Source organism: Zingiber officinale, chromosome 4B (genome assembly GCF_018446385.1).
Source record: "Zingiber officinale cultivar Zhangliang chromosome 4B, Zo_v1.1, whole genome shotgun sequence".
Taxonomy (NCBI): Eukaryota; Viridiplantae; Streptophyta; class Magnoliopsida; order Zingiberales; family Zingiberaceae; genus Zingiber; species Zingiber officinale.
The window spans coordinates 55782760-55797139 of NC_055993.1; the positions used below are offsets into that span (position 1 = coordinate 55782760).

The 14380-nt window shown below is 37.9% G+C and overlaps 1 non-coding gene across 1 annotated transcript; it reads left to right on the forward strand.

The window, feature by feature from the left end:
• Window positions 1-311: 311 nt before the first annotated feature.
• LOC121978911 lies at window positions 312-418 on the forward strand. Its single transcript, XR_006111237.1, has one exon. It is a non-coding gene; the product is annotated as a small nucleolar RNA R71 (small nucleolar RNA).
• Window positions 419-14380: the final 13962 nt, after the last annotated feature.

Genomic DNA, 14380 nt, shown 5'->3' on the forward strand with positions numbered 1-14380 from the left:
TACTATGGCATTTACCGTACTAGAATTTGTACCCATGTTTTCTAGCTTTTTAGTGAGAGCATCCATTTTTGAAGACATCAAAGTAATTGCATCTACATCAAATTTTCCTGATGCTTTAGCTGGGGGTGCATAAGAATAGCCTCGACTTCTTTCTGTTGTCCATTGATGATGGTTTTGCGCTACACTCTGAATTATATCCTCTCCCTCATCTAAACTTTTATTCATAAGTGCCCCTCTAGCTGCAAAATCTAGGCACCTTTGTATGATAGTTGATGTCATTATAAAAAGTATGTAGAATCAACCATTTTTCTAATCCATGATGTGGGCATTGTCTGAGCATATTGTTGTGTCTATCGCATGCTTCAAATAAAGATTCTGAGTCTGATTGTCTGAATCTTGCAATTAGATTTCTCATATGAGCAGTCTTACTTGGAGGATAGAATTTATCAAGGAACTATTGCTCACATTACTCCCAAGTGGTTATGTTGTTAGTTGGTAAATAATTCAACCATTGTTTTGCTCTATCTCTTAAAGAAAACCCAAATAATAATAATCTCGCTGCTTCGGATGGAACACCGTTCATCTTCATTGTGCTACAGATTTCGTAGAAAATTTCAAGATGTTGATTAGGATCTTTGTGTGGTCCACCTCTAAACTAATTTTGTTGCACCATAGTGATTATTGCAGGCTTGATATCAAAATTGTTGGCTTCAATAGATGGTCTTGTGATACTAGAACGAAGCCCTCTGGCATAGGGTGTTGCATATTCTTTCAATGGTTTGTTTGCCATATTAGAGCGTTCTTGTTCTTCTTGATTTCTTTGCAAAATCTTCCTTCTATGAAAAGTTCTATCAATCTCTGGATCAAGAGGTAATAGATTTCCTGCAAAGTTAGATCTACGCATACAAGAACAAGATCTCAAGTTTTTTTTAGAATTTCTTTTTACTTGAAAAACAAACTAGATCAAAATGCTAAAAATATAAAATGCAGAATTTGAATTGTAGCAAGTTAAATTGCAGGAAAAGTAAATAGAAATAATAGGTAGGATTGTGAAAATGGAATTTCTAAGACTAATTACAACTATGTAATAGAAAAGAAAAGAAAAGTCTAGTTTAACTCAAATGATTATCTTTAATATTATTGATGTAGTCCCCAGCAACGACGCCAAAAACTTGTTAACGCTTTCGCAAGTGCACGGTTTCATCGTAAGTAATAAAAAGATATTGAATCCACAGGAACTGGTTATAAACATTAGAGATGTCTCACAACGAATTAGCTAAATAATCGACAAAGGAAGTGAACGTACTGAGTAGCAACCAGAAATAGAAATAGAAAAGGAAATGTAAGATCTTGGTTTTGTGAGAGTTCTATGGGTCCGGTTTCATTGTGATATTTATCAATGTAAGGTGATCTACCAATTCTTATCCTCAATTGTCATGAATTTACAGGAAGTTGTCGATTTCCTCCTATAGAAGTCAACCGATAAGGAAAATTTATCTATACCTAGAGTAATTTGATAGTTATGGTCTCCATGAAGTCTGTAAGTGGGGCAGCTTGTTACAAACACCCCTCGATCATACAACATAAAAGCACATCACTATTCAATCCACGTCCTTGTAAGACTAGCTTCACCCTTCAAGGTGATTCCCTAGATGTCCGTTAGCGGGGCAGCTTGTCACTAGCACCCCTCGGTCATACGATCTAGGGAATCCCTCTACGAGATATACAAGTAGCACAAACATCCAATCAAGCATGGAAATCAGATCCAAACACAACAATCCACACAAGATCAAATAGATACAAAACATAACAACATCATTGATATAGAAAATTGGCACATCCATGAGATTCTTACATCAAATCATACCACAAACACTCCCTTAGTCCTAGAACAATGAATCTACTCTATAATATAATAGAGATCACAAATATTTCAACCCAAATCGAGAGAAGGGAATAGAAATGCTTATCTAGTGACGATGAGTATTCTTCGGAACCAATCCCTCACTTCTGGAGTTGAATCTGAGATGGAAATGGCTTAGGAACGCTAGATCACGGTTGGAGATTGACCCCAAACATGATCTCCCCAAAAGGGAGAGCCTCCTCCCTTTGAAAAGAGGAAGAAGCTCCTTATATAGTGCAAGGCACGGGCACCACACGGCTCGTGCCATGGTCGTGTGGCACACACGGCCCCAGCTGCTCTGCCCTCGGCCAAGGTCACACGACCGTGTGGCCTTCACACAGTCGTGTGTTGTTCTTTCTCTGGTTGACTCACATGATCGTGTGGCACACATGGCCGTGCCAATCTTTGCCTCTGGAAACCTCACACTGTCATGTGGCACACACGGCCTGGGCTTGCCTCTTCTCTGGAATGTTGCACGACCATGTGGAGAAATTGCTTGGGTTGTGTAGATCTAAACAGCCAGGTTCTGGTTGTGCTTGCTGGGATGACACAGCCATGCCAATCCACACGGCCGTGTCATTCTCCTCCTTCGGTGAAGCTACACAACCTGTCCGTTCCACACGACCAAGGTTGTTGTCTTCCTTTGCTTGTTGTCTAGATCAACCACGAATATCATTTCTTCTCCAAATTCAACTCTAGAAGATAGAAAATATACAAGAGCATATCTCCGAATAAAGAAAAGTATTTATGCTGAAAGTAAGTCAAAGAATATGAAAGTATATAAACAAAGCATGTGTAAAATATGTAAATGTCCGTTAAAACATGCTAAACAAGTGAATACAATCTACCCACATTAGGCTTGGCCGTGTGGAATCCACGTGGCCATGCCACATACTAGAGATGGAGAAGACCTAAACCATGTGATTTCATATGATCGTGCCATGAAATAGAGAAGAAGAGAACCTCAGCAGTGTAGATCCACACGGCCATGTGTGATTTTCAAAGAGCAAGAAGAGTATGGCTTTGTAAATCCACATGGCCGTGTGAGATTTCTAAAGAGCAAGAAGAGTATGGCCATGTGAATCCACATGGTTGTGTGGGACTTCCAGAAGGTAAGAAGACTGTGGCCATGTGAATCCACATGGCCATGTCACCTGACCAGACGCCAAGTAGAGCCTGGCCGTGTGGATGCAACATGACCGTGGCACGGGTCGTGCCTAGCCCATGCCCAGCACTACTTAAAGAGGTTTTCTCCCCTTTTTCAAGGGAGAGCAGTTCTCCCCTTTGGGAGTGTTAGTTAGAGCCCTAGAGCCAATCATTTGATGATTGTATTATGGACTTATTGTATCATATTCATATATATATATATATATATATATATATATATATATATATATATATAAAGACATTTGTTTTGGTTATTATACTTACTTGTATTGGTGCCAAATAAACTAAGTATAATAGCGTCCTTGAGTAGAAGGTTCTCACCTATATCAATCGGTTAGTTGAACCGATAGTGAGATGATATAGGGAACACTATTCTTAATCATTCCTAGTCGAGTATTAACATTCAGGGACAATGTTAATGTAATAAGACTAGCATGTAGGTCAACTCGATGACTTGATCTCACAAGTCATGGATATAGAGATATCAAGTTGACACATGGGTATGCATTGGAGAATGTATACTGAATGACCCGCCATGAGAAAGTATCATGGATCGTTATATGAGTGTCATATACTTTCTCATGTGACTATTAGTATGACTACTAGTCCTTAGACCTGAAGTCACCATGGTTACCTACATAAGGAGTTATGTACTTTTGTTTTGTCAAACGTCACCCGTAACTGGGTGGACTATAAAGGCGATTACTGGGCATGTAATGAATTATGCACAGGGATGTGAGTGATGTAGATGGGATCTATCCCTCCTATATGACGGGAGCGACATCGATATTCTTGATAGAGTGAGACCACGAAGTGCATGGCCATGCCCAAATGAGTCAATATGAGATATTGAGCTCATTTGATTTAGTGAGTCTACTTGGAGTTCAAGATTTAGATTGGTCAGAGGATGACACGGTCTATGCCTCACATTTATCAATCTAGATGTCTAGGATAGAAGGACACTTGTCATATATTGTGAGGAGTCACAATTAGTTGTCACAAGGTGATGTTGGATCTCAACATTCTTATAACTTGGGTAGTAATGATGTGTTGCTAGATACCGCTCATTACTTATGCTTCTAAAAGGGTTTAGGAGCATTGCCAACGTTATAAGAACCTATAGGGTCACACACAAAGGGCAATTAGATGGAGATTAGGTTCATTTGATGAACCTAAAGGATTTGGTTCATGTGATGAACCAAATTGGATTAAGAGTAATCCAAAGTAGGCTAATTGAGTTGGACTCAATTTGGTTCATGTATTAGATGAGTCCAATTTGGACTTAGACTCATTGAATTAATTTAATTCAATGAATAGAGATTCATTAAATTAAAATTAACTTGAACCAATGGTTAGATTAGATCAATCAAGAGAGAGAAGTGGTCAAGTTTGACTTGACTTGAGAGGAAGATGAAAGGTCAAGTTTGACTTGACCATTTGCCACCTCATTGGTGAGTTGGCATTGAGTGGGCCATTGATGATGCTCCACATCATCATGGTTGCTTAAGTGGGATGCCACCTCATGGGAGTTACCAAGAGTTGTGACTCTTGACCTTCCATGGAAGTTACAACTCCACCTAAAGTGGCCGACCACTTTTATTCATCAAGGGAGTTTTATTTTTCTTTTGTAACTCCATCTTCTTCTTCCTCTAGAGTTTTCTTCTTGCTCTCCCTCTCCTCCCTTACTGATCTCTAAGGTTGCTAGCACATCCTTAGTGGTTTTTCTCCATCTCTTGCTTGTGTGGATACACATAGAGAAGTGTCTACTTTGACACTTTAGAGATCTGGCGAACCGAGGACAAGCGGGATTGCGAAGGGCTTCGCATCAAGGGTATATTCCTTCTCCTTTGTAGATCTACTGTAGATCGAGGTTTAGAAACTCGTACTCATAAGTTTTTCGAAAGTTTTATCTTCGCACGGATCCGGTGGCGGGGGTTTCGGGGTTTCCGTGACACGAAAAGCGGTTTTCGTGGCCCGAAAAACCCAACAGGGAGATCCATCTTGGTTCCGATCTACACTCTCTTTTCTCTCCATTTGATGATTTGAAGATATTTTCATCATCTCATCAACTTAGGAAGCAAAAGGATTGGATTCGAAGATCACTCAATGCATCAAATAAGCTTCTTCTCTATTCTTCTAGTTTGAGTTTTGATGCTTTTAATTCTAATGTATTTGGATTCTTTCCTTCATGTCATGGAGTAGATATATTGTTATAGGATTAAGGGAGTAATTGTGACGTGAATTGATATAAAAACTCATGGATTTGTCAATTTCCTATCTTTATGGCATTTCTATGCCTTGTATCTACATGATCTTATGTGTATGTATTGTATTTGAGCTTAATTCACATGTTTGATTGAATGTTTATGTAGAATTATTAATCCCATAGAGGGAGTGCCCTAAATTGTATGACCGAGGAGCCCTAGTGACAAGGGTATCCCGTCTTTGGACGTCTAGAGCATTACCTTGAAAGGAGAAGTAATTCTCTACAAGAAAGTAGACAACTGGATGTAATTGTTATTCATATCTCTATGATTACAGTGTGTAGCAGCATATTCTTGTGATTTATAACTGAGGGGCCCCAAGGACTTCTACTTGATATCATAGGATTAGGATAAAAATAGCATTCAAGTTTGACCTCTGCGGGGAAGAGCCGGTAATGAATTTAGCATCCTACAAGTGCTTAGGAATAGAGGATATGCAATAGGTGATCCATGATATATTGATTAATATCACAATGAAATCGAACTCCTAGAACATCTCCCAAACCAAGGTCCTCAATACTTTCTCTCTCTCTTCCTCTTTCTTAATCCCACTTCTCTTTACTTAGTGTGTGACTCTCAACCGTCGATAACTTAGGTAATTCACCATAAAGAATCTTAGTGTTTATAATCAGTTCTTGTGGAATCGATAATCTTTTATTACTTGATGACACCCATGCACTTGCAGGCTAGCACATCATGCATCATAATCCTTAATGAATCAATTTAACTCTATTAAATAGTTTCATTAATGAGCATGATAATAAAGTAATTTGAGTGTGACCTAAGTAGAAGTCCTCTATGCTCAATGCGATGAGTGGCATAAATTCCTTAAGTTTCAATCTTTATGCCTAGTCAAGTCATCATCTAACTATGTTCTTTATACTCCCAGCGATAGACACTTACCTATCACGTGCTTGATTCATCCCTCTCAAACTACACAAGGACTCAAAGGAGTATTCAAAATCAAAAGAAACATAGCAGTTATTTTCTCAGTAATATAACTCGGTCTCAAAGGGGTGCCTTGCTAGTTTCCACTCACGACAACTATTTTTTATATCCTTTATTTAAATTTTTGTTGCTTTAAAGATATAACACTAACACAAATGCAATTGTTTAAATACAAATGTAGAGATATTAATTTTTCTAAATGAGTTGACATGATTCGAGTCTTATCCTGTAACCAAAATATAGTTGAGAAATTACCATGGAAATACAACTACTAATCAAGTTTTATGAATCATGATTATTTTTAGAGTTATCTATCATCAAAACAAGGTAAATTAAAAAGAGATCCTAAAACTAGGTCATCACTCAAATTTCTCAATAAAAATATTACTCAATTCATACTACTAAAGATAAAGAAAAGTAGATCACCAAATATACTGCCACTATGAATTACAACAACACAAGTCTAGAACAAGTGTGCTACAATTTTTACTATGAGAATAAGTGAGCAGTAATGTCATAACTGATGCACTAAATATGCCACTGATGAAACTACACAAACTGGAAATAAACTACACATATCTAAGCAAAATGCAATCAAACTGAAATAAATTCAACTAAACTGAAATGAGAAACAAGCAATAAATAAATATATATGTATAAATCCCCCCCCCCCCCCCCGACTTGAACTTTTTATTATCCTAATAAAATCGATATGGTGGTTGTGGGTGATGTGTCAAAGGGCAAAATGGTGGAGGAGGATATGGTAGAGGAGGACGATCCTTTGGAGGTGTAGAGCATGACCTAGGAGGGAATCTAGGTACTCATAGTAAGTTGCCAAGGTGTTCATGATATTGAGAGAAGTGTGGCAACTTGCTATCTAGTTAAGTCCATAGAGCACATAAAATCCTCCATTCTCTCTTATTCATTATAATAATCATTTATAAATTCTAAGACCTACCCCTAAAAATTCCTTGTCATCCTAAAATGGTCTCATATTTCTTGGAATTGTTCTTAAGTCAATGCAAATTGCCCCTCCAACATATATTGGTGGGTACTATTCTCCTCATGAAGAGTATCCAAAGAAGCAGGAAAATCCAAAAAAATATAATCTAGAAGGACTCGTATAGCCATAAGCGAATGAATGTCTAGCCGGCTGGAGGAGGGTTTAGGGTGTTCTTCGGGGGTGGGGGGCATACTCGGGTGCTAAATCCATAACAATCCATTTGGAAAGGTTATGAATTATGATATGATCGGGGTTAGGTAGGAGAAATGGAAATCCATTTCTCCTAATGAAACCAAATTCATTCTCTTCCCCACAAATCATTTTCATTGTTGGACAACTATCAATATCTATCTTAAAGTTGCCATGAATAATATATAGACCAAATAGTTCACACTCTAAGTGTTTAGCAATTTGTGTGGGATAAGGCTTAGTTGTTATTGTTGTAATCCCCAAAAATAGGCATAGTAGCCTTGCAGGATCTCGCTATTTGTGATACATCAAAAAATTTATTCATAAAGCATAGATAAGAAGTAAAATTTGAGCAAAAGACATTTTACAACTCAGTTTTTCAACCAAAATGGCTCAAGATACAATGTAGGTAGTGGAAAGAAAATAAGGTTTTGAATAGATGAAACTTTAGAGCGAGATGGATCATAGGGTTTATTTAGATTGATAATTTCATTCCAAAAAGAATTGTTATTGAAAGTGTAGTCAAACTTATGAGATTCCCCAATGGGAAAGCCAAAGTAATTATTAAAGTCACAAAGAAACCATTGGTAATTATAATTCATCAAACGAAAGCTAATCTTGCCATCATGATCATCATTTAAAGTAAAATAAGTCTCTAACGAACTTAAGAATTCAAGGGTAATACGGGGATAGGCTGGATGATTTATATACGTCAAGTCATTCAATCTAAGTTGCTAATTAACCAATCAACATCATCCTTAATCACCAAAGCATCCATAGAGTGAGAGTCAAGATATATTGTATAAACTAATTTACAAGCAACAAGAACATTAAATCTAGATTTATGTTCATCATTTCTAAAAATAATTCCAAGATAATTTTTATTACCCTCGTCACATTCAAAAGTGGGAATAATAAATCGTAAATTGAATTTCTTATGGTTAGGAAGAAGGATAGAAAGATTTGTAAAGATTGCAAAGTCATCCCTGAAGAAAGCTTAACTATCCAACATAGGGTAGTAGTATTGGATATACGCCTCAAACATAGTATCAATAGAAAGAAAATATATACAATTCTTAGAATTAAGTGGTGGAAATTAAAGGATGAGAAATAAAATATATTTAAGGAGAAGGTAGAAATACAAGCATTAGGTGAAATATAAGATGACTCTAATACAACATGGGATAAAATGGTATCAAAGTTGAAAATAGTAGCTAAGAGTGTACTCGGTGAGTCAAAGGGACATGCACCACTAAGTAAAGAATCTTGGTGGTGGAATGAGAAAGTACAAGAGAAAGTGAAGGAAAAACGAATAGCTTATAAGGAATTATATATTTATAAGAACGAGGAAAACTTAAAAAGATATAAAATAGCCAAGAAAGAAGCTAAGAAAGTATTGAGTGAAGCAAAAAATGAAACTTTTGAATGATTATCAAAAATTGGATACAAAAGAAGGGAAAAGAGACATTTATAGAATAGCTAAAGTGAGAGAAAGAAAAACAAGAGATCTTAGCCAAATAAAATGTATTAAAGATGAATGTAATAGGGTATTAGTAAATGATGAAGAAATAAAAGAGCGGTGGAAGAGATATTTTCATCAACTTTTTAATGAAGGTTTAGGTGACTAACTTAACTTAGGTAATTTAATTAGGTCAAATGAGCATAGAAATTTTAATTTTTATCGTAGAATTCAAACTTCAGAAGTAAAATAAACTTTAAATGAGATGCATAATGGAAAACCAGTTGGACCAAATGATATTCCGATAGAGGTATGGAAGTGCTTAGGGAAACAAGGTATTGAAGGACTTACAAAATTATTTAACATGATATTGAAAATGAAAAGAATGTCTGATCAATGGAGGATAAGTACTCTATTTCCCTTATATAAGAACAAGGGTGACATACAAAATTGTATAAACTATAGGGGTATTACACTAATGAGTCATACTATGAAACTTTGGAAAAAAGTAACAGAAAAAAGATTAAGGAAGGAGACCACAGTGATAGAAAATCAATTTGGGTTCATGCCTGGAAGGTCGACAATAGAAGCTATACATCTCCTTAGATAATTAATTGAAAAATATCGGGAGCAAAAACAAGATCTACACATGGTATTCATTGACTTATAAAAAGCTTATGATAGAGTCCCAAGAGAACTTATATGAAGAATTTTAGAAAAGAGAGGTGTTAGTGTAACATATATTGAACTAATTAAGGATATGTATGAGGATGTAATGACCAGAGTAAAGACTTCAGATGGAGTAACTGAAGCATTTTCAATAAAGATAGGGTTACATCAAGGATCAGCCCTAAGTCCCTATTTTTTTACACTAATTATGGACGAACTCACTGCGCACATTCAAGACACAGTACCATGATCCATGTTGTTTGCAGATGATATTATTTTGGTAGATGAGACACGTGAAGGAGTAAATGCTAAGCTAAAATGTTGGAGGGAAACACTAGTAGATCAAAGACAGAAATATGATATTTAAGTTTAGCAATATTAAAAGTAATGAAACAATTGTTAAGATAGGAGAGGACGAGTTGCCCGGAACCGAGAGATTTAAATATTTAGGATCATTTTTACAAAATGATGGAGGAATTGAGAGAGATGTCTTACATATAATACAAGCAGGATGGGTGAAATGGAGGGGAGCGCCGGGTGTTTTATGTGACCGTAAAGTACCTCTTAAACTATAAGGTAAGTTCTATAAAATCGCAGTTAGACCTGCTATGTTATATGGAGTTGAATGTTGGGCTATGATTCGAGCACATGAGCAAAAGATGAGAGTTATAGAGATGAGGATGTTAAGGTGGATGTGTGGACATACGAAGATGGACAAAATAAGAAATGAGAGCATTAGAGAGAAAGTCAGAGTTGCATATATTGAGGACAAACTTTGAGAAACACGTTTAAGATGGTACGGACATGTTGCGTTTTTCAGGCCGCAAAAACCATTTTTTGCGTTGCGGAAACCCCGAAACCCCGCCACTAGATCTGTGCGAAGAAATAAAATTTGCGTAAAAACTTTCACGTACGAGTTTTCTAAGCCTAGATCTACTTTAGATCTACAAGATAAGAATTTACCCTTGATGCGAAGCCCTTCGCTTAATCCCGCTCGTCCAAGGTTCGCCGAATCTCGAGAGTATCAAAGTAGATATTCCTCTATGTGTATCCACACAAGCAAGAGATGGAGAAACCAAACAAAAAGGTGTGCTAGTACCTTTGAATGGTTCGACCAAGGTGGAGGAGAGGGAGAGAAGAGAGAGCTTGAGGAAGAAGAAGGAGGTTTCAACACAAAATGAAACTTACCCTTGAATTGATGTGGTCGGCCACAATAAGAGGGAGTTTTATCTCCATGGGATACCAAGAGTCACAACTCTTGGTAACTCCCATGAGGTAGCATCCCACTTAAGCAATCATGATGATGTGGAGCATCATCATTAGCCCACTCTTTGCCAACACACCAATGAGGTGGCAAATGGTCAAGTCAAACTTGACCCTTCATCTTCCTCTCAAGTCAAGTCAAACTTGACCACTTCTCTCCTATTGTTGATCTAATCTAACCATTGGTTCAAGTCAATTTTAATTTAATGAATCTCTATTCATTGAATTAAATTGATTCAATGAGTCTAAGTCCAAATTAGACTCATCTAACACTTGAACCAAATTGAGTCCAACTCAATTAGCTTAATTTGGATTACTCTTAATCCAATTTGGTTCATCACATGACCTAATCCTTTAGGTTCATCATATAATCCTAATCTCCATCTAATTGTTCTTTGTGTGTGACCCTATAGGTTCTTATAACGTTGGCAATGCTCCTAAACCCATTTAGAAGCATAAGTAATGAGCGGTATCTAGCAACACATCATTACTACCCAAGTTATAAGAATGTTGAGATCCAACATCACCTTGTGACTACTAATTGTGACTCTTCACAATATATGACAAGTGTCCTTCTATCCTAGACATCTAGAATGATCAATTGTGAGGCATAGACCGTGTCATCCTCTAATCAATCTAAATATTGAACTCCAAGTAGACTCACTCAATCAAATGAGCTCAACATCTCATATTGACTCATTTGGGCATGACCATGCACATAGTGGTCTCACTCTATCAAGAATAATGATGTCACTCCCGTCATATAGGAGGGATAGATCCCATCTATATCACTCACATCCCTCCGAATAATTCGTTACATACCCAGTAATTGCCTTTATAGTCCACCCAGTTACGGGTGACGCTTGACGAAGCCAAAGTATGACTTCAGGTCCAAGGATTAATAGTCATACTAATAGCCACATGAGAAAGTATATGACACTCATATAACTATCCATGATATTTTCTCATGGCGGATCATTCAATATATATTCTATAATACATACCCATGTGTCAACTTGATGTATCCATATCCATGACATGTGAGATCAAGTCATCGAGTTGACCTACATGCTAGTCTCGTCGCATTAACATTGTCCCTGAATGTTAATGCTTGACTAGGAATGATTAAGAGTAGTGTTCCCTATATCATCTCACTATTGATTCAACTAATCGATTGATATAGGTTATAACCTTCTACTCAAGGACGCTATTATACTTAGTTATTTGGCACCAATACAAGTAAGAATAATAAACATAAACAAATGCCTTTATATACATAAGAAATATGATACAATGAGTCCATACAACAATCATCAAATGATTGGCTCTAGGGCTCTAATTAACAATCTCCCACTAGCACTAGTGTCAATCAGTATAGGCTCTAAGGCCTAATGACCTAGTGTGACCATCATGCTTTCTCTGTGCCAAAGTCTTGGTCAAGGGATCTGCGATGTTAGCCTTAGTGGGTACTCTGCAAAATCTTCACATCTCCTCTATCGATATCTCTCGAATGAGATGGAAGCGCCGTAGTATATGTTTGGTCCGCTGGTGTGAGTGAGGTTCCTTAGCCTACACAATTGCTCCATTGTTGTCACAATAGAGCTCTACAGGATCAGATATGCTAGGAACCACCCCAAGCTCAGTAATGAACTTGCGGATCCAAACTGCCTCCTTTGCTGCTTATGATGCAGCAATATACTCGGCCTCTGTTGTAGAATCAGCGACTGTGTCCTGCTTCGAACTCTTCCAGCTCACAGCACCACCATTTATGCAAAACATGAACCCAGACGCGATCGATAATCATCCTGGTCAGTTTGGAAGCTAGCATCACTGTAACCCTTTAACGCTAGATCGTCATCGCGTCCATATATCAAGAAATATTCTTTAGTCCTTCTCAAGTACTTAAGAATATTCTTGAACGCTATCCAGTGACTTTCACCTGGATCTGACTAGTATCTGTTGGACCGATGCGGCCGGGTAGAAGGGGGGGTTGAATAGCCCTGAAAAATCAAACACAACCCTTTCTCGTACGATTAAGCTAACACATAAAAAATAGATTAAACAGAAAATAAAGCATAAAAACGAGGCACCGAATTTGACTTGGTTACAACCGGGGAGGTTGTTAATCCAAGGATGAAGATCGCACTAAGAGCTCCTTCAGGCGGAGAAGCCTCATTTACAGCAGTGTAAGCACAGAAAGACAGAAGCTAATCTAAACAGTGGAAGCACACAAGTGTTGTTTACAATTTCTGAACTAATTAAGAGCTTCTGGACCAAGGCTATATTTATAGCCTTGGTCGGGGCGCCTGGAAGGGTTCCGGGCGCCCTGGGGGGATAAAGTTTTATCCCCCAATGTTCAGATCGTGTAAATCGCGATCTTGGTCAAAATCAGGGTCCGGGCGCCCCGGAGCAAAAAGTCAACTGCGATTGACTTTTTGTCCGGGACCACTTCTCCGTTAAGTCCCCGTCTCGGTCCGGGTCTTCTGCTCCGGATCCGCTTGATTGGGTGATCTCTGACATCCGGAATAGGGCTCACCCGAACTCATCTTCCGGTCTTCTCGAGCGTGCTTCCCTCCGGCTTCTCGTCCCTCGGAATTACCGCGTGTCCCTTCTCGTCCACCAGCGTACTCATCCGCAGACTTCGTTCCTCGATCGCACCCCGTGCCGACCTTCGCGCTAGCTGCGTCTCTTGCTCCCCGAGCAATCTTCCGCTCCGGCTTTCGTACCTCGGAACCATCGCGCGCACTTCCTTCTCGTCCGCCGGTGTACTCTTCCGCAGCGCCTCGTCCCTCGGACGCACCGCGTTCGTCTGCGTCTTCCGCTCGAGTACCTGTGCTCCTAAGCTCCTGCACACTTAGACACAAGGTAAGAAAACAACAGAACCTAACTTAACTTGTTGATCACACCAAAACCAACCTTGGGGTTCCAACAATCTCCCCCTTTTTGGTGTGATCAACCCAAGTTAAGCTAGGGTTAACTAGATAAAAAATAAACTAACTAAATTTACAATTTAGTGCACAAAGATAGAAAAAAAATAGTTTTAGGTTACCTCCCCCTAGACTTATACTTATTCTTCTCCCCCTTTGATCACAAAAAAATGGGGTTCCAAGAAAAAATCTAAGGGTTAAAGACTTAGAAAATTTTGAAAAGCTACCTGAAAAAAAATTTCTAAGTCAAAAAGATTCTAAGTTAGAAAAAGAATTTTGAGTAAAATTCTAAGTAAAATTTTAAGTAAAAGAATTTTATTTATTTAAGTCAAAATTTTGAACCATGTTTGAATAACTTTTTAAAGCATTAAATAATTCTAGTATTAATGCTTTATTAATTAAACATTTACTTCAATATTTGGCTTCCAGGCAGTGGCGAGGCTCTAGGCCTTCTTGGTTATTGGAGCAACAACCACTTTCTAGTCAAAGCCCATAAAGAAATTTTTGTTTAATTTTCTCACTTAAAGCGCTAACTTTGATTTTAAAATTTACACTAAGCAAGATTTAGGAACCCAATAAAGGTTCCAA